The sequence below is a fragment of the Nipponia nippon genome, unplaced genomic scaffold (assembly GCF_047370975.1).
Source record: "Nipponia nippon isolate SJK-2023a ecotype South Korea unplaced genomic scaffold, ASM4737097v1 scaffold_6, whole genome shotgun sequence".
In the NCBI taxonomy this organism is placed as follows: Eukaryota; Metazoa; Chordata; class Aves; order Pelecaniformes; family Threskiornithidae; genus Nipponia; species Nipponia nippon.
The window spans coordinates 47,533,972-47,554,197 of record NW_028262380.1 but is presented as its reverse complement, the minus strand read 5'-3'; the positions used below and the strand labels follow the sequence as shown (position 1 = coordinate 47,554,197).

Genomic DNA, 20,226 nt, shown 5'->3' with positions numbered 1-20,226 from the left:
GGTATTAGATGCAATTAATTTATAAATTGGATCAATTATTTTACAATACTTACAGTCTTAGAGAGCTCTTATCAATGCTGGTAAGGTCATGACAAGAGTTTCTATATGCTTGAGAATAAAGAGAATAAGTCATACATGTATCCCAAGGGCGAGATTGTTTCCTTAAATCTTAATGGCAGAAGTCTCATTCACTTAAATAAGACAGAATTTTAGCCTCTTTTCATCTCTTTTGTCTTACCTGCAAAGCAACTTTTAAAATGTGTTTTCAAAGTTGTCCTGCTGTCCCCTAGTAATTTTTCTTTATGTTTTTTTCAGAATAGTTAGTTCCACTCTTTACTCAAGTTGACTACTCATGTCCCCTCTGTACTCTATAGCTGTGAATTGTATTGATGATGAATCTTTTCCATTTTTCTGTCATTATTTTCTTCTACAGGTATAGCGCATTCTGCTTTCCTGCTACAAATACTGTTTCCACTTATTGGTAGTCTTCAGCCAAACCTATTACAAGTGCCATAACAAATCTATCTCAGTATCCGAATGACCATCCATTTAAATGTGTCAGAGGTTTTGTTATGTCTGTCTTGACTTGCTGATCTAACTGACATAATTTGGATTTGTTAGAAAGGTTCTAAATGCTGTTAAATTGTCATTTAAAAATAAAACTCCTGAAGTAGCCTGAAGAATATGCAAGTTTATATTTTGCACTTAAGTTTTAAAAATAACCCATTTAAAAATAAATAATTTCATTAGTACTTGAAGAGCAGATTACTTACTGGCAACATGTTGAAATTGTTGATCATCTCAAAATATTTGAATATTGATTCAAATGAAACATTGAAATGTGTTCATCTTTTTACTGCTCATTTAGGAAGAATACAATAATGGAGAAATTAATGGTCTGAAATTTGATTGTGTGCACTACTCAGAGAGAAACTTGAATACTTCCTGCTCCTGAAGGAGTACTTCTGTCAGGCCTCGTTATACTTGACTTGTATCGTCATTGGGAGCTGCTCTTTAAAATATCAGTGTTTGTTTGATGTACGTTTAATTTTTGGTAGTAAATTTGTCCAAACACATGCACACGTGTACACACATGCCTTCTTTTATGCTAAGAAGATAAGCAGAAAAGGACATTGGGAGATGTCAATCTATGTTTTAGGTGGTTGTGTCTGACTGTATGCTGTAATACATCTTCAGCTTGACTTCACCTTCTACTAACATTCACTGGGTCCTGCCTCAAGGTGGAGCTGTTATATTTTCAATGGAGATGAAGACCTGAAAAGCATTTTCTTCCCCTAAATCCTGTTTCTGATTTGAATAGAAGTATGGGTTATGTTGGTAAAGAAAAATGGCAAGCAATCTTCCTCCCCCTCAGCAAAAGCTGGAGTCAGCAATGTGTCACACAGGTGGATGGGCCTATGACACTGATTTTTATTCAATCTGACATTACCTTTCAGAGGTTCGGGAAGATGCATACCTCTCACTTATAGTAGGTATCCGGCAGTATTATGACAATATGTGCATACTGGCTGTCAAAAGCAGTGCTATTCTTGTTGTTGCTTTTTGTAATTGGGAATGGTTTCCCAGAAGAGAGTATGTGTGTGTGTATTGTGTTCTAATTAAGACTATACGAGACAGTTATGGCAGGCTGTCAAATCAATGGGATGCTGGGTATATTTTAGTCTCTGTGCTATAGTCTAAATAACCTTTTAAGGACTCTGTTCTTTCAATGTGGTAAATAAATGCTGGATGTTTTATACTTAATAGGCCTTTGAGTAATGCATTCCACATGGCTTTATTGCTGGAATGAGACCTTCTTATCACTAAATACACAATAGTGACATGAGGTCATTTCAGCACGAAGAAATGCATACATCTCATAGATGATCAAAGTCAGTTTATTGTGAAGCTTAGTTAAACAGGGATACTGTAAAGTAAACATTGGTGGCAAATTTAAGGAAAATGAGGGAAACCTACAAGTACTCACTTATTCTAGTCATCTTTCACCTCTCAGTTTATATACTGTGAAAGCCTATTATAGCTGTCTTTGTGAAAGTGACAGTCATTTCCCTTTTGTTTTTTCTCCTTTATTTAGAATATCTTTATTCTGGTCATGTTAAAAGTTAACTATATCATGCATTTCAAAAGCTTCTTGCTCCAGACTGTATGAGAGAGAGATCTGGCTGAGCCTCTCTCTTAACAGGTATAACAAATGATGTGTTTGTAGTTCATTTTGGGTTAAAAAAATCCAGGTGATCTCAATTTTAACTAGAAATTATATTTACCATAAGTGAGAAGAAATTAAATTAGGCCGTGAACAGCATGTAAGATCTGAATTAGGAGCAAGACTGGGGGACTGTCTGATGGGTTGGGTACATAGTGCCACACTGGTGCCCTGTGTGCTCTTGAAGAGGGTTCACATTCTGTAGCCAGTATTCTATACGGAGTTCGGTGACATCTGTTTTGGCAAGACGAGTATTCACCTAAAAATGCAGCTTCTAATTGCTAGCAGTATTAGTAAAATTGGGTCAAATTAGCTTTGGCTGGCACAAAAATGGGCAAAGAAACATTCTTGAATGGTGAAGCATTTCAGCGTTCTAAAACAACATTTTGATCATTTGGGGCTACACTGACATCAGGGGGACTTGGTGATCATGTACAAAACTGAAGACAAATTACCTTTTGAAGTGCAAGTCTTGGGTTCAATGGGTGTTTTCATTATCTGTTAAAAATAGATGAATTTACTAGGGAGGACTGGTCCCTATAATCCCATTGCCTCCAAAGTACTGTATTTTTTTACCTGTTACTTAGAACTTTTTTGTTGGAGGTTGTGGTGGGTTGACCCTGGCTGGATGCCTGGTGCCCACCAAAGCCACTCTATCACTCCCCTTCCCCAACTGGACAGGAGAGAGAAAATATAACAAAAAACTCCTGGCTTGAAATAAGGGCAGGGAGAGATTACTCACCCATTACTGTCACGGGCAAAACAGACTTGACTTGGGGAAATTAGTTTACTTTATTACCAATTAAATCAGAGTAAGGTAATGAGAAAATAAAAACTAAATCTTAAAACACCTTCCCACCACCCATCCCTTCTTCCTGGGCTCAACTTCACTCCCCATTTCTCTACCTCCTTCCCCCCAGCAGTGCAGGGGGATGGGGGATGGGGAGTCGCAGTCAGTTCATGACATCTTGCTTCTGCTGCTCCTTCCTCCTCAGGGGGAGGACTCCTCACACTCCTCTGTTCCAGCACGGGGTCCCTCCCATGGGACACAGTCCTCCACAAACTTCTCCAACATGGGACCTTCCCACGGGCTGCAGTTCTTCATGAACGGCTCCAGTGTGGGTCTCTTCCACAATATGCAGTCCTTCAGGAACAGAGCGCTCCAGTGTGTGTCCCGCATGGGGTCACAAGTCCTGTCAGCCAACCTGCTCCAACGTAGGCTCCTCTCTCCACAGGGTCACAGGTCCTGCCAGGAGCCTGCTCCAGCATGGGCTTCCCATGGGGTCACAGCCTCCTTTGGGCATCCACCTGCTCTAGAATGGGGTCCTCCACGAGCTGCAGGTGGATATCTGCTCTGCCATTAACCTCCATGGGCTGCAGGGGGACAGCCTGCCTCACCATGGTCTTGACCATGGAATCTCTTCTCTGGTGCCTGGAACTCCTCCTCCCCCTCCTTCTTCACTGACCTTGGTGTCTGCAGAGTTGTTCCTCTCATATGTTCTCATTCCTCTCTCTGGCTGCAGTTGCGCAGGTTGTTGGGTTTTTTTTTCCCTTCCTAAATACGTTCTCCCAAAGGCGCCACCACCGTCACTGATGGGCTTGGCCTTGGTCAGCGGTGGGTCTGTCTTGGAGCCAGCTGGCATTGGCTCTCTCGGACATGGGCGAAGCTTCTAGCAGCTTCTCACAGAAGCCACCCCTGTAGCCCCCCTGCTACCAAAACCTTGCCACGCAAACCCAATACAGAGGTGCTTCCAATATATGTATTGATTCAGGCATGGAGAAAGTTCACGTCAGGTAAGTACCCTTAGCCACTGGAATATATTGGTCAAAATCACCAACAACATTGATTCATATCCCAGTGATGTAAATGATAATTCTACTTTAATTCTATATCTCATTATTAAAAATTACTGGAATAAAAGTATTTCCAGCTGGATGAAATAACTCAGTTTTCCCTAAGCCTATATTATATTTTACTTTATTTGAAAAAACTGAAAATTTCTGACACAATTTTTTAAAAAAAATTCTCATTCTGTTTATTCACAGAAACTTTTTCCTCCCTCTTCCCAGCTTACTCCTGGGCTATCTGAGTAGTGGTTAAACATACCCAATATTTAGCTAATTTAGAAGATCTTATCCTTAGAAAGAAAATAAATATTGGGAATTCCGTACTCTGTATTCTTTGTTATCAAAACCCAAACCATAGATTTCATAAAAATGATCTCTAACTTCGGCTTTCTCAGCATTTAGAAGAAATAATTTGATTGCATGATAAAGTTTTATAGGTTTATCTATAAAGAAGTTGAAGAAAATCTAAGTTAAAACTGCTTTGTACTGGAAGGTTTATGTTTATTATTATGCCTTTGATGTAAAACTTGTCCATTTGTGTCCAGCTTCTTGAATTGTGAGGTTAATTTCACAGTCCTACATTACTGCTTAATAAAAAAGGTTGTAGACTGATGTAACAAAAATCATGTCTGGGCCTGAAATCTGAATGGGAAGGACTGAAAATTGTGATAGTCTGGGCCTTTTACTTTTATTTTTCTTTTTTTTCTTCAATGGGCTTGCTCAGAGGAGGAGTTAAACCTTGGGTTGTGGAATTAGTCTGTTTACCTTAGAGTGTTAGTTGTCTTACCTAGTGTTTTTCAGAGTATTTAGGGGCATGTTCAGTATCCTTGATGAAAACAGATGTTGAAATTCTCTGCTAATTGGAGTCCCAGGTGTTTTCTATTCTGTGGCTGTGCAGTCAGTACTGCAGCTGTGGCCCTGTTTACCCCTGAGTTTCCTCTGACTTTTAAGTGCTCTGAATCTGGTTTTTGAGGAGTAGTTTTGGTTCTGGTCTTGCATGCTATGGATGGTTCTTGGATGGTTCAGGTCTGTTCTGAGAAAGAGCAAGATAATTCCTTATAGCAATACGTAAAATTATCTGAAACTGATTGGAGGCTAGCTGGAACTCAGAGCACAGTTTTGTCAGTTCATCTTAAGTTGATGAGAATGAACCTGGGCTCGCTATCAGACTAAGAAGTGACTGGATACAGATTTGCCGGGTTTCAGGACTGGGTTGCATGGGGCTTTATTGCGGGACCATTTAGGATGCCTATATGGATGCCTCCTCCTTGTTTTATAGGTAAGCTTCTAAATTCCAGGGCTTGAGTTCAGAAGGATTAAAATGGGTACAAAACAAACCTTCTATCCCTGTTCTATCTTTCTTCTCAGTTTGTGCTGTAGAACTGTATTTTCTGTCTTTTTGCTCAGCTTTTCAGAAGTACTGCGGATCGCAGCATTTAAAAATCAAATTGCCAGTTTCAGTCCATGCTCTTGCTTTTCTGCACTGGTTCTAGCTGGCAGCTTCAGCTCAGCTCAGGTTGGAGTGGCCGGTGTTGTCAGAAGCAACTTTTGTTATCCTCTCAGCAGAAGTAATCAGAAAACTATAGCAGAAGGAAGAACATGAGCTGAATAAGCTTCCAACAGGCTAATAAGGGTAAGTTCATAAATCCAGCAGGGTTCGAATATCTGAAAAGCATACTAATGCTCACGTTTCCCGAGAAGGGCTTGCTGTACTGTTCAGTCTTTCTGCCAGAACTATGTAGGTGGATAACCCATTTTCATAAAGATACTGCTCCCCTTCTGTCAGGCAAAGATATGTCATCAGGAAAGAATCCCTTAAAATTTATGAACTGCAGACTCACTTGCATTTTTCAGCCTTTACTGGAATTTTATAAGTACAGATAAAGTAATGAATAGAATATACAAAACACCTCCATTTTTTAATCTTTGTGTGTCACATTTTAGTTTATTAGAGCAGCACTCTTTTCCAGCACTGTTGTATGGTGGTCTAAAGAGATCTCAAAGAGAATAATTTAATAATGTTAAGAGACTGACTTGATTAGAAAATTGAAATATAAATGACAGCCAAGTTTTCCTGGACTTGTCCTATCCTTCCTCTCTTTCAATCCCTTGGTCCCAATCCCCAGCCTCCTCCAAATAATTTTCAGACAGAATGAACTTGGAACATTTCCCTGGGATTTCAGTATGTTTTGACGACCTACAAATATCAACTGTACTTGTTTAGATGAGTCTGTTCTGGATGAGTAATTATGATGCTTGCAGAAAGTACAATATCTGAAAGTACTGGACTTTGTGCCCATAGAGTGGGTACACAATTAATCTGACACATGCTGAACATATACCACCTGGATAAAAGAAGAGATCCTATACAGAATACTGTTCTGTGAATTGGTTTTCCAGAATAAATGTCTTTGCCATAGTGGTCTGAAGGAAGGAGAATCTGTGGAAAAAACCCATGTAAAATGAATCGTCTAGTAAAAGTGTTTTAATACATTTGTAATTGTTTATTTGGGCATCACACACATCGTGAGATTTTGAGTAATTCTGAAAAAAAAAATTAAACTAATAATAACTCATGTTATTTTTTTCAATCAGTCAGGTTGTTCTCATAATATCTGCACATTATTTAAAAATTCTGGAAACCTTGCCCTTACAACCAAGATAACATTTCTTGAGCTTTGAGTTACCTGGTTCTGTTCATGCTCTTTTGCTGTGCTCATCACCAAATTATTTGTTTGCCTAATGTGTTCCTATGGGAACCATGTGGTTTTAATTACATGTTATGATGTGGGATTATCTTTTTGCTTTGGCAAGATTGCATAATGTCATTCCATCTCTGCAATGAAAAAAATCAAGTATTTTCCAGTTGGCATAAAAATATTGTCAGAGGATAAACTAATGATACTTTCCCTAAGTTCTGTTAGAGTGGTATTTTGGGGCTCGTTGTTTGTTCTTTGGCTTTTGCTGCTGTTGTTTTTTGTTTTTAAAGTATTCCCATTGAAAAAGTCTTGCTGTACTAGGCTTGTGTGGTGGACTAAGGCAATAAATATAGTCATCGTGGAAGATATAAGCAGAAGTAGAACTGCATTTACTCGCAGCGGAAGAACAGGGTCAGACGAAGTGGAGTATCATTTAGGATTTGAAGGGGTATGACAACAGCCATTGTATTCAGAAGTTTTGGATTTTCTTTAAAAAAACCACGTTTGCTTATCATAGTGTACTCTTAGGTTGTAGAAACAGTACTGCCCACAGCTTTTTATGTATCAGTACTAATGTATTCAGCAGTAATACCTTTAAAGAAAAAGGCATTACCTGCTAGCAGCCTGTTTTTCCAGGAGGCATTTATTTGACAGGTAAACCTTTTGAGAAGCTGGCAAGAAACTAGCAGCAGTGCTGGAGGTAATGCATGATCAGAAGGAGGCCTAGAGGTAGCGGCTGTATCCACTGACTTTCTTCTTTTGACTTCTATTTGATTTTGTGATTTAGTGAGCTTTTGTAGATCAGCAGACAAGGGAGCTAGCTGACAAATGCATCAGTGGGGCTTCAGAGACATTTGTATTTCATGGATACACAAAATACAGTTGTACAGTAGTGGTGTTGAGGGCAGTATGAAAATCAGAATATTTTTGCCCAGGTGTTTTTTGCATAGTTTTAGTCACGTATGCTGCCACAGCCAGTGTCAAAGCAAGAGTTCTGTGAGTGCAGTGCTTGGAAAAAATAGTTAGGACCAGCATTATTCTGGAATGTGCTGTCTGAGAAAAACATTAAAGCCTGCAGAATCTGAAATCCTTAACGGAACTTCTCTGAGCCTTTTGGTAATGAAAACTTTTCAAGGTATAACACAATATATTAAGGTAAAAGTTGATATAATTTCAGGACTATTTCTCTTTATGCTGAAAATACTCTGCTAAGGGTAAACTGCTGAGTAAATTCTGTAAATTACTGCAAGTTCTGAAATGAATTCCAGTCCCTTCCTGCCCCGCCCCCCCTTGTTTGAAAGGTTTTATGGGAACTCAGCATAAACGTCCTACAATAAAAAACAGGGAGTTTTATCTAGTTTCTGAAGTTTACTCCTTGAATTAAGAAAGATGGCATGGCTTTTGGTTTGTATTAAGAAATTGCTATAGTTTTTGTGATAAAGCAATAAGCCAACATTTTTCCTGGCCCTCTTAATGACAGCTTCCAGAAAAAGCAACCTTACTTTTACAATACAGTGAGGATAGTAAGGTGAGGTGGAGGGGTGGGGTGAGGGAATCCGCTTTTTCATGCATTCCTTTATGCTAAGTGTGTTTCTAACCTGACATAAACAGAAAATTATAACAGTTTCTAACATAATGCCAACACGTGTGTTGTCGTCTAGTTAGTGAGAAGAGAATGACCTCTTGGTTCACATTTTATGTCAGAAAAACTTAAACTGTAGTTGTGTAGTTGCATATTTCTGAGTATTTGTTTAACTTGCAGAGTAGAAAATGCTAACATTATGTCCAGGTTGTACCCAATATCCTCACGATTTCATGTCAATCTTTAGTGTTTTCATTAAAATATAGATTGAAAAGTCAGTATTTTCTTGCACAGTATTCACAAGAGTGTGAAATGGTTAATCTATTTTCTTTTGCATTTCTAGTAGTCAAATTGGACCTAATTACAAAACATCATGGATCATGACTTAAAATGACTTGTGTATTTGTATAGTTGCTTTTCAGAACCAAAATATTTCTGTTTAGACTTGCCATGCATCTTTAGACAGAAAAATCAGTTACTTGGAATACGAGGATTTCTATGCTATTGGTCTCACTTGATTTCTTAACATTACTGATCTATAAGTATTAAACTATTTTTCATAAAAGTATGTACTTTATAGAGATTAAAGTTATGTATGAATAAAGTGGGATTGTTTTAGAATTACAGTGATTTAGGCAGACAAACAAATAATCTAAGTCTGTGGTGTTCATACACACACTTGCTCTGCAAACTCAGTTTAACTGCTCTTTAATTGATATGGACTCATTGAGTACTTGTAACTGCATTTGCAGGAATTAATCATTATTTTCTGATATTGTATAATCTTAGGCTTCACTGACTTCAGTTGTAATCAAGGATGTTCATAGTCTCTAAAATCAGACACACTGTAATTTGTATTCCAGTACTCTTTGTTGACTCTAACAGTAAGCAATAGCCAAATCTGACCTAACAGTTTCAGGACAATAATTGTCATATCATTATGCTTTTGCTAGTTTATGTTATTACAGAAATTGTTTTTGCCTATACATGTGTTATGAAGAGAAGTCATTTCTCTCTTGACCTCATCTTTGCCTCTCAATGTGTACAGAAAATAATGCCCCTGCTGGTAGTTTCTATTTTGAATCCCATTCAAAAAGAGAATGTTTAAAGGAACATAACTGTATTATCCCAAACTCCTGTCACTCACCTTTCACAGTAAGGCCAATGGAAGTTGTTTTGCACGGCAAGGAAAAGTAGGCTGCTTTCATTCATGACTGGTAACTTTCCTTTTGCTTTCCTGATGTAATTAGTTGCAATGAAACAGAGAACAACCTTATTTTTAATTAAATATGTGTGCTCATGGGAATAACGTTCCTCTGCCTCTTTCATTGTTTTCAAACGTTTTTGTAGGTAGAGTGAACTGTCTTCCAACAGCTTGACTATCATAAGTTCACATCCATTCTCTTCAATAAGTCAGAGTTAATGTCATCACAAACTTCACTGGAAATAGTCTTCTACGTTAGGCCTTTTTGTATGCTTTTTAGCAATTTGCCTTTTTTTTTACTAATTGCATTTGTTTTTTGGTTGGTTTGTAATTTTTTTTTTGGAAGATTTTTCAAAGCATTACAAATGTGTTGTGACCTGTTGTACAAAGCTGTTCTGTGCTTAGCATTTTAAATTTTTTATTTTAATTTCTTTTTTTTTTTTTTTAAATCAACTTGAAGTGCAGTGTTGTTCACACAGTGAAATACTTCTTTCTGGATCGTATCATTTCACTGTTTTACTGTCTCACTTTGCCTAAAGCAATTTAACAGCTGTCCTTAGTAGTTTAATGACTTAATTGCTCAAGTATTTGCTGTATTTTATTCTGAATTTCCGCTTAGGAGATAACCTTCTATTAGAGTAATGCTTAACACTTTAAATGTATTTTAACTGGATCAGTATTTTAAGTCTATTTTAATTTTTCTCTAAGGAATATCCTAGCATATGAGAGTAACAATTTTTGATTACTCACTTTAGGACAGCATTCACGTAGTATTAATTCAACAAACTTCAGAATCTGTAAAGTGCAAGATGCAGACTACTAGACTTGTCAGAAGCAAAGTAACTTTTTATCACATACCTGACAAAAATACATCAAAATTTTTAACTTATTACTTGCTTTTATTATTACATGACAGTAGTAGCCTTTGGGTTTTTTTTGCCAGAATTCAGTTATTGCAAACCCTGAACTGAAGCTTTTTCACTGTAATATTATTAGATATGGTGATCTATATTAGTTTGCTTTTTTTTCTTAGGGGGGTGTTGGTTTTTGGTTTGGTTTTTTTGTTTGTTTGTTTTTTTAATCAGGAGCCAGTCTAATTGGTCATTTTTCTTCAATAGTCAGATTAGCGTCACTCCTGGTACCATAAATTATTTGGTTATGCATGAATACTCTTTACTCTTTCCTGATGTTGGTAGGATTGCATCCAGTTAATCCAAACTCAGGACTGAATTGCACTAGAATCTCTTGTAAACACAGCTTTAGTTTAACCTTGAGAAAAGCAACAGAGGAAAACAAAGACACTAGCAAAAGAAGCAACTTGCTCAAGGTCTTCTAAATTCATGTGAAATTAATTATGCTGATGCATCTTTGAGCCTTCAGCTTTTATTTTCTGTAGTAATTCTCAGTCTCTCTGGTTTTTTTTTTGTTGTGTTTTTTTTTGTTTGTTTTGAGTTTTTTTGATAGGGATGTTACTTTGTTGTATAATTAACAGCATTGCCTTTTACCTGCATGTAGAAATAATTCAAGCAGTTTGAATGCCATACAGGTCAAATAATGTCTTTTTAGTTTCTGCTTTTAATGGAGATGGGACTTCTGCTTTGTTCTCTGGATTCTTTGCTAACCTTTTGTCTCTCCAGAATATCCAAAATCCATACTCTTAAGTCTATGAATTTGTAGATATTAGTAAGTTTTTGCAGATTCAATGTTTTCTGTTTTGGCTTAATCAATACTCAGTTTTGTTTTATTTTATTTCATCATGGGAATAAATACTGTGTTCTACTGTCACATATTGTACTTAAACCTTTACCCTTGTTAATATTGGGTAGCTATTTAAGGGATGGATGGTGTTTTGGATGTAAATTGTGAGAGAAGTTTGCCCTTTTAGTGTTTTTAGATTAAAATTTAAATTCCATTATTGTTAAAGAAAAATCCTATGGACATTTCTTCATTTCAGTTTTAAGTAACTCTTGGTTAGAAATACTATAGTCCCATATGTGTGTATATATGTGTGTGTGTATGTCTGTTTACGTATATGTATACATGTGTCATGTTACATTTCTAGCAGAGAGAGTTTTGTCTTGTCTGTCTATCTTGGTATTGTGTTCCCTTATGCCATTTATGAAAGGGCCAAAATGACAACCATCAGAAAGCTTCATTCAAATTACACACTGATTTGCCTTATGGAAAAAGTACGGAAGAGTTGATGTGGCTTTTAACAAAGGAGTGTTCCAAGGTATGCATTTCATTGTTGAAATATGAAGCAACTCCATCAAAATCACAGTATACCAACATGGTCACCTACAATAAACCTCTAAAACTTTTAAATGTAATACATGCAATTCCTGCATTAGCATGGTTAATTATTTTAATAATTTGCTTGGAAAATTTTCTTTTTGAAGCAGAAAATGCAAGTTTTCAACACAAAGCTCTGCTATGGGGAAATTCAGAACTCCTGACATAAAAGTTCACATTAAAATTAACTACCACTTAATATTTATTTTATTAGGGTTTCTTTTCACTGAGATTCAGAATCTGACCTGACATAGGTTTTATTTTCAAATTCTCCTCTTGTGTAGCTTAAATCAATTGTCGTCATTCAGGCCACTAAAAAAATCTTTACCTACCATTTCTTCACTTCAAATCGGAATTTGATTGTGTATTACTGGAAATAGAAGAGACAGGGCTTGAAAATGCAAGTAATAATAGCGTTACAGATTATGTTAAGGTTTTCTGTCAATGTTCTTTAGATTTGTTTTATTTAGAGATGCAAAATTCGTATAAACACAGAGGTAGAAGTATCAGTTGGTGGACTGATGTCTAAGGAAACAAAAGAAAAAGGTAGGTAGAAAATGAAATGATCCCAGGTTAAAACTCCTACTGTTCTGAATCTGTGTAGTGCACGCTTTGTTTCAAGTGTAAATTTTTTTCTTCAGAATTAAGTTAGTTAAATAAGCATTTCCTGCAGAATTGCATATTCTTTGAAAGCTATGTGTGTGTCATGCTTTGGGCTGCTCTCATACCTCCAGAAAAACTTCTTTGCTTTTTGTCTCATGTAAAAGTTTCTGGCTCTTAAATCCTGAATGATCTGCTTGAGCTCTGATGGTTGCAAGGTCTTGTAGCGGTATTCAAGAACAAGATACTGGTACTTCAGTAAATTAAACCCTTTGAGATAACACCTCCTTTTTCCTACCTTCACTCCCAAGTCCCTAGTTCAGATTGACTCAGGCAGAGAGGGAAAGTGGTACACACACTTTTCACCAATATAAGGAATTCTCCAATCATTTAAGTAATACATATGTGCAAAGTCATCCCTTCAGCACTTCTAAGAATTTTCCTGTGGCGATAGAAGGAGGAAGCAAAGAATATTGATTCCTAACTGATTGGATTGAACATATATTACGATTTAAGGTATGAATACAAATTTGTAGCATTTGATATCAGAGTTTAAGGTCAGTTGATGAAGATAAGCCTGTCCTATGTGGGGATGAAACGGAACTGTGAATGTCAGCAGTAATCACTCAAAATAGTTGTTATATAGCAAAAAATTTAGAGTGGGAATAAACCAATTTAAGATTACTTAACCTCTAATGAATAAGTAGTGTAGATGAAACAGCTTTGGAAGTCATCTATATTTTTTGTTGGAAATATTCAACCTCCGATCTGCATTCAGAAATGGAGCCATCACTATGACAAGATGAGATTTTTTTTCTCAGATTAGAAAAACTCTGTCAGAAATCATACTGTAATAATTAAATGTGTTCTAGATGTATCTTATAATCATCCTTTCATGGCACCCAAATAGTTTTGCTTTGTCTGCGTTCTTAAAAACTTAATTTAATTGCTGAAATGCTAGAGTTGAAGGGAAACTATAAGAACTCCTCTTGCTATGTTTTTTATTTTCATAGGGGCTTTTTGGAAAGTAATCTACTTTTCTATGTAGGTACTTAAAATCTACATATAAAAAGAAAAAACATCTTTTAAATGGTTACTCAGAAACATGCAGACCAAGGTTTAAGGGAGAGGGAGGGAAATAAAAGCATTTCATTCAATCACCTCTTCAAATATTGTACAAAGAAATTTGTCTCATGAGTAATGGGCCCAGTCCTGCTGCTGATTGGAAGAAATCACCTGTATTTGATTGAGATTTTTTTTCTTTGTTTAACAGTGTGGAGAATCTGTATTTACAAGGCCAATATACTAGTAGTAGTTCAATAGTTCAGTTTCAAAGCCCAGCTTTCAGTTGCTGGCATTTACAAAGGTGATCCTCATTCCCCCCACCTTCTTTTCTTTAAGGTGAAGTCACTTACATGTCTGGCTGCTGTGGCTATCTCTCGACAGCAGTACCTGGAAGCATTTCTCTGACACAGGTGCATGCCACATTGAATCCCTCTTCCATGTTAGGGAGGATCTTAAACATGCATCATTCTCTCTCTCACAGCCCTTTCCCCTCCAGATCCTGATACCACATGAAGGATGTGAGGATTTGGCTGAAAGGAAGCATGACATGTCCCAGGCAGGTTACCCCCCTGAGAATTAGGGGACCAAGGCTGGAGGATGTCCCACAGCATACACCTTCCTTGAAGTCAAGGCGTAGTGAGTGGCTTTGGGGTTTCTTAGGTGTGGCTTTTGGTTTTGCTTTTTCTGGTGGCTGTAGGCAAAACCAATAAGTTTTGACAGTTGTTGCTTGAAGCTTAAGTTCTAATAAGAATCATAAGGAAAATGCCTTTATGTCTGCAGGCACAACCAATGTGTTGTGCTCAGAACAACCTTACCTGCCAAAACATCAGGGAGTAGGTTGATGTTTCTGGGGGTTGCCACTCATGTATTAGCAATAGCTGTGGAAAAGTGGACAGTCTTAAAATATCTCCCAAAGCATCTAGCTATGAAGTGACATTCTCACTGGACTAGTAAATATTAAAATATCCTGAAAGTGATGCTTTCAGGACCTCATGTGCTGTGAATTTGGTGATAAACCAGCAGTATAGGAGATCTAGAATTTCATGCCTTGATCTAAGGAACTGGAGCATCGCACCCTACACTGTCAAAGGACAAGAAGTATCAGTGGTTTGGGATATGGGGCTGCACTTTGGATGTCATCTGGAAACATTTTCTCTCTTAGTTTGTGCAACTAGAATTCATAATTAAAACAGTTAAGATCTTCCTCTTTGACAGGACTTAATAAAAAGCTGTTAGTTTGTTGATCAATATTTTCACCAAAATAACCAATTCTGAGCTCTTGATGTAGTTAATTTAACAAGAGTTATGGCTTTAAATCTTAAGCATGACCACTGTTTTCCAGAAGAGCATAAAGCAAACTTCTAGTGCATAAAAATTCTTTATAGGTATCTTTCTAGTCTCCTTTTTAAAAAAAAAAAAAAAAAAAAGTCTTTTTAAAAAAAAAAAATGCATTTTTTTTGGTTATGCAAGAAAGTAAAAGTCTTCAAGTCAAAATTCATTTACACAATTACTTAGTGAAAACTTGCCTTGTGGCCATCAAATTTCTCACCTCTCTCACATGTTTCATTATATGAATTATGGTTAGATCAGAGGTATGAAAGAGGAAATTTACATAATAGGTTTTCTGTATGATTTCTAATTATAAAGTGGTCTGGGATTCTTGGATGAAAAGGTTTATTAAAGGACTAATATTGTTTATAACAGCAAAAATAACTCTTTTAGGCAGTCCTATTGCTGCAACAGTATTTGTGCTCTGCATTAACAAAAAACAATCGAAGTCTGTTCAAGTCTTCCTTTTTCATGGAAAGATGATGATATTAAAAGCTAACGCCAGAATAAAATTAACAGCCTGCCTTAAGGTGCTAAATCCACCTTGCTCACCTGCTGCCCAGTTGCAGAGGCAGTTGCTGTCCTTTTCATCGCAGTTCCCTGGGATTACTTTTTCTTGCTTATATAGGTAGCTCATGGCCACTGCTTCACAAACTAGGGTATGTTTCTCTTTGACCCCTGCTTGACAAAAAAGGCAGAGTCCTGTGGTTCTAGTTAATGTTCTGTGGATTATTTCGATTTTCATCTATATCTAATTCTATCTATTTCTAACTACTGTGCAATGTAAGATACACAAACCAGGCTGGGAATGTGGAATGTGGGCTTTCTTCTCCCTGCTGACCACCAGGCAGTGGTATAAGGACCCTCTTACCTGCCCTTCTGGTATCCTGAGTTTGATACTGCTGGATGCCTGGCAGACCAGTTTCAACTGAAGGAAATACCCCGCAGTTTCATAGGTGGGTCATTCTTTGGGATTATGGGAAAAGTTGTTTTATCTCCACACGCTGAAGAAGTCTAGAATGTAAGACTTGTAATTTTTGGCCAGCTTATTAGAAGGTGGTCACTACCCTATTTTCCAGCATGTTTTGGTTTGAACTTTATATGCTAGGTAAGCTCAGAGCATGGCTAGAAAATTAGGCCCTTCAGGAGATGTAGGTAAGGATTGCCAAGTTTCTGGATACCAAATGGGTTTGGGCAGAAAAGAGTAGCTGCCAGATCCACCAAAGCAGCATTGTAGCAGGTATTGATGCAAGGGTAGATTTTTTTTAAAACGGGTAAAAAGATTTCAGAAATCTCTGATGTGTGTGGGGTCTCGAGTGCTTAATTCCAAGGTGTTTGCTGCTTGGGACTTGGCTGTGACTGCAAGATTTCAAATATGTACATGGGAGTAAAAAGAAGAAAAAGGAGGGGGGAGTCTTGTTAAAACCAAACTGAAAATCTGGCCCGTAAAATGTCAGTTGGACACCGATCGCTCTTCCCCAAAGTGTGGTTAAGTAAAACAGTTCCCTGCTGTTGCCCTCAATAAGGTTACATTGTTTCCATTAATGTACTGCCTGGCACCTGCTCCTTTCTCCTCCTAGGTGTGATCCAGCCCTGTGACACCAGCAGCTGCTGGGCTGGCTCATGCAGGGCTGTGGGTGGTCTAGCGTGGCTTCAAGCTCGGCTAGCAATCCAATCCTGTCATTTGTCACCTTTTGCTGGCAACTGGAGTGAGGAGGTGAAGAAATGCTGGACTTAAAAAAAAAAAAAAAAAAAAAAAAAAAAAAAAAAAAAAGAGGCTCTCATCCTCCTCTTGCTGGCAGCCCTTCTCCAACAGCTGAGTTGCGCTCACAGCACAGCGAGAGGCTCCTGCTCCCTGCTCTGTGGGAAGTAACCCCAAGGGTTTAGTACCATTACTTTGGCACTGTTGCCAAAGACTTTACTGAATTTCTAAACCTGAAGGAAACTCATATCAATTTGCCTATTTATCTCTACCAATTTGTTCAGATCAATTTGTTTTTGGTCTACCGAAGTAAACAGTGTAACTCAATATATATGTCAAAGTATTGCACAATAGCCTGGTTTTTTTTCTTCTGTTTTGGTTTCATCTTTTTAGCAGACCCTGCCATGTTTGCTGGTTTACCTGATTCTATTTGTCATGCAAGCTCTAGGAGACTTAACAGAGAATGCAGTTTAACATCAGATGGGAGCACATATGTTCCTAGGTCCGTTTTGGATTAGGATGCTTTTGAAGACTACAGCCAATGTCAGCTTTCTGTTAATACAGTGGTCTAAACAGTGGAAAAAAAAATTCTAAGTTATTAGTTATCAATGCCTTGTTATTCATATATTTTAAACCATAAATGTATTTGTGACTGAGTATAGAAACCTTAACATAGATACTTCAAAATGCAGATAAAGGAACACTACTGAAATTACTTTTGGGCAACTTTTATTCGTCTGCTAGGTGAGGAGCAGTTCATGATGGTAGTGCTGATGGCATGGTGGAAATGAAATTTCTACTTTCTTGGTGTATGCACCTGGTACTCCTGATGTGCGTCTTGTGGACTTGGCAGACATGAGCCTGGAAGCAGTACTTGCCTTCTTTGAGAGAGAAATAGAAGGTCAACTTTTTTTTTGGTTCTTTTTTTTTCTTTTTAGTGGCTGTGAGAGATTGAATATGCTTTTGGCTAGACCACTTGATTATATGGCTGTTGGTAAGAGATCTAGCCCAACTGTCCCTTGGTGTCAGAGATAAAAATTGTGCTCATTGCAAGAGAGCTGGTTATCGCTATGACTACAAGAGTAACCTTACAGTACTTTGTTCTTTTTCCACTACATTATTTTATTTTTTCATTTATGCATCTTCAGAATTATGTTATAAAAGCAGCTGCTTAACAGCAGCAGTTTTAATGTAATGTAAGATTACAGTTCAATATAACGATTTACTGCAATGAAGTAAATATCAAGTACTAAATAGAAAGCAGTTTCAAACACATTCAGAAATGGCTGGGTATTATTTTGCTAGAATGATTTGCAATAGAAAGTTGGTCTTTTAACTGAACTAAATAGTTTTTTTAAAGTGACTCCCATTTGAAAATTTTTTACTTCTCAGGGAAAAAAAAAAGATACAGAATTTTTTTCTGGTGCTTCTCTCCCTTTCCTTCTCTCACCCCCACCACTCAAAAAGAAACTTAGAAATAGCACCAAGTATCTCATGTGAATTAGTTCAGGTGCCTCATGTCCCACACACTTGCCCCTGAAGGCCAAGTTCTCAATTTAGGTTTTTTCCCCATGATACATTGCAGAGATCCCATAAGATCAGGGTTTTGTGCAGCATTTTAGCAAGGATGAAAAAGCGGAAGAACAGTTTTTATAAGGGACTATGGGACTGTTTCTTAACTAAATATTTTATTTTGTTATCTGAAACATTTGTAACTCTAATATTTGTCTAATATTTTTGTTTTAATATATTGCTCTAATAATTGAAAATTTGCCATTTCCCATAAGGAAGAATGATATACCTTTTCAGCTGTGTCTAATTCCATAACTAGCGGTTCAATGTTTCATTTTGGGCTTGAATTTAGGTTATAATATTTCTTCCATTAGCACATAGTATTTCATCAGTCATCATTATAGCAAATGTCTTCTAAAAGAATACATTTTCTCTTAGTCTTATGGCTAAACCCACAACCACTGACTGCTGCTTCGCATTCCTGTGTCACAAGATACAGTAGCAGTATTTCTAGATACTGCTTTATAACAGTATATAACAGAATAAATGCTGCCTTGCAAATGCTTCTTTATTGTTGCCTCTCTGTCCATGCAAATTAACTTATTGAAGTTAAATAATGAAATTAGTTATATTTAACATTAATAGTTAGGCAGGCCATGGATCCTCAGCTCCAAGAGTTCACAGGCAGGCTCTAGGACTGCAACATTTCCACTTCTCTTAAAGTGCTGTGTAGAAGGGAGATTCTGAAGCAGAAAAGGCTGAAAAAGCTCAATGTCAAAGCTTTTGCTTCTCATACTATGGGATACCTGAAGAACGGGTTTCTGAATCTTGATTAGTGGGATGTAATCTTCCCCAGTTTAAGAAGGTCCCCACTGGCTTCCATTAGAGTAGAATCAGACATCTAGCTGCTAGAAGATGTGTTAGTTACACTGTGTACTACAAAACCTTTTGCTTTTATAATTTTCAGGATATCAGTGTTAAAATTGGTTACTATCTCATTATGTGCAACAGGAGATTATTGCTGTGGTCAGAAAGAGCTTGTCTTCCTGATTCTTGGCTTCAGGCCAGATCTAAAGAATTTCTGTTGGGAATTTTAAGTTCTGTTCCCAAATCCACATTGTTGAGAGTGAACAAAGTGTTGTGCAGGTTGCCCAAAACGTGAATTGGCAATCATCTTGTCTCAGAACAGGAAGAGCTTGGAAAAGAATAAAGTAGCTTTTGTAGTTTGCTGAGTTACAGGTGAGCACATAATATTTGATTGCCTTTCTGGGAGAGAGGGACTAGTGAGAAAAAGACAAAACCAAAACAACAAAAAAACCACCCCAAAAAAACCCAACAAAAAAACCCCAAGCAACCAACCAAAAAAAACCCTAAACCACCAGAATGAATGCTATTTAAATTGTGTTGAGTTTACAGTCACTTAAAGTTTGAGATGTTGGTTCTGCACTTGGCTTCATCAAGCAAAAACAGTTTTTTCTTCTTCGCTCTGTGGTTCATGTCTTGGAAAACAGCTGTCTTTGAAACAACTGACACACTGTCATACTATTCCTGCCATGGTGCCAAAGTCAGTTCTCTCAGAATATCTGATCAAGAGAACCCTTGAATACTGCTGTTCATCCTTAAATTAGAAAAAGTGAAATATCAAGAGCATTATATAACTTACAATAATAAATGCAAATCCTAAAAAAGTGACTGAAGATAGAGAGGAACAAAGTGAAATATGTTTAGTAGAAGTATAAACATGTGCTAACTCTTTATTGCACTGATTTAAAATATCTCACCCTTTTTAACTTTCCCATAACATTTGTGCTACTGAAATGTCACAAACCATTTCTTTTTACTTTTCTGATGATCAGAGAAAATAATCAGACTGAGAAAGAGGTGTTTGTCAAAGCACATCATAGTTATTTTGGTAACTTGTATACCAGATGTCAGCTTTTTGCTTTTCTAAGTGAGTTCTACATTTGTACAGTAGCTTTTTAATTTTCTTCTTTTGCCCTAAATACGTAAAACTATTATAAAGTGAAGTGGGGCGGGGGGGAAGTCCCAGCAACTGGCCATAATTAAATGTTTGTATTGATTTGCAAGCTAATTGACAAACACACCACTGTATTTTAGGGCACTGCAAGGGTGCTTCTCAATATAGAAATTTTCCCAGAAATTTTAGTC

General features: G+C 37.1%; 1 protein-coding gene across 1 annotated transcript in view; it reads left to right on the top strand.

The window, feature by feature from the left end:
- The first annotated feature begins 5,096 nt into the window (after nucleotides 1-5,096).
- LOC148051451 (uncharacterized) overlaps nucleotides 5,097-20,226 on the top strand; it is a 200,182-nt gene continuing 185,052 nt past the window's right edge. Inside the window, exons 1-2 of the mRNA XM_087736976.1 lie at nucleotides 5,097-5,351; nucleotides 5,480-5,705. The gene's annotated coding sequence lies outside the window, so the exon portion shown is untranslated. The remainder of the gene's footprint in view (nucleotides 5,352-5,479; nucleotides 5,706-20,226) is intronic.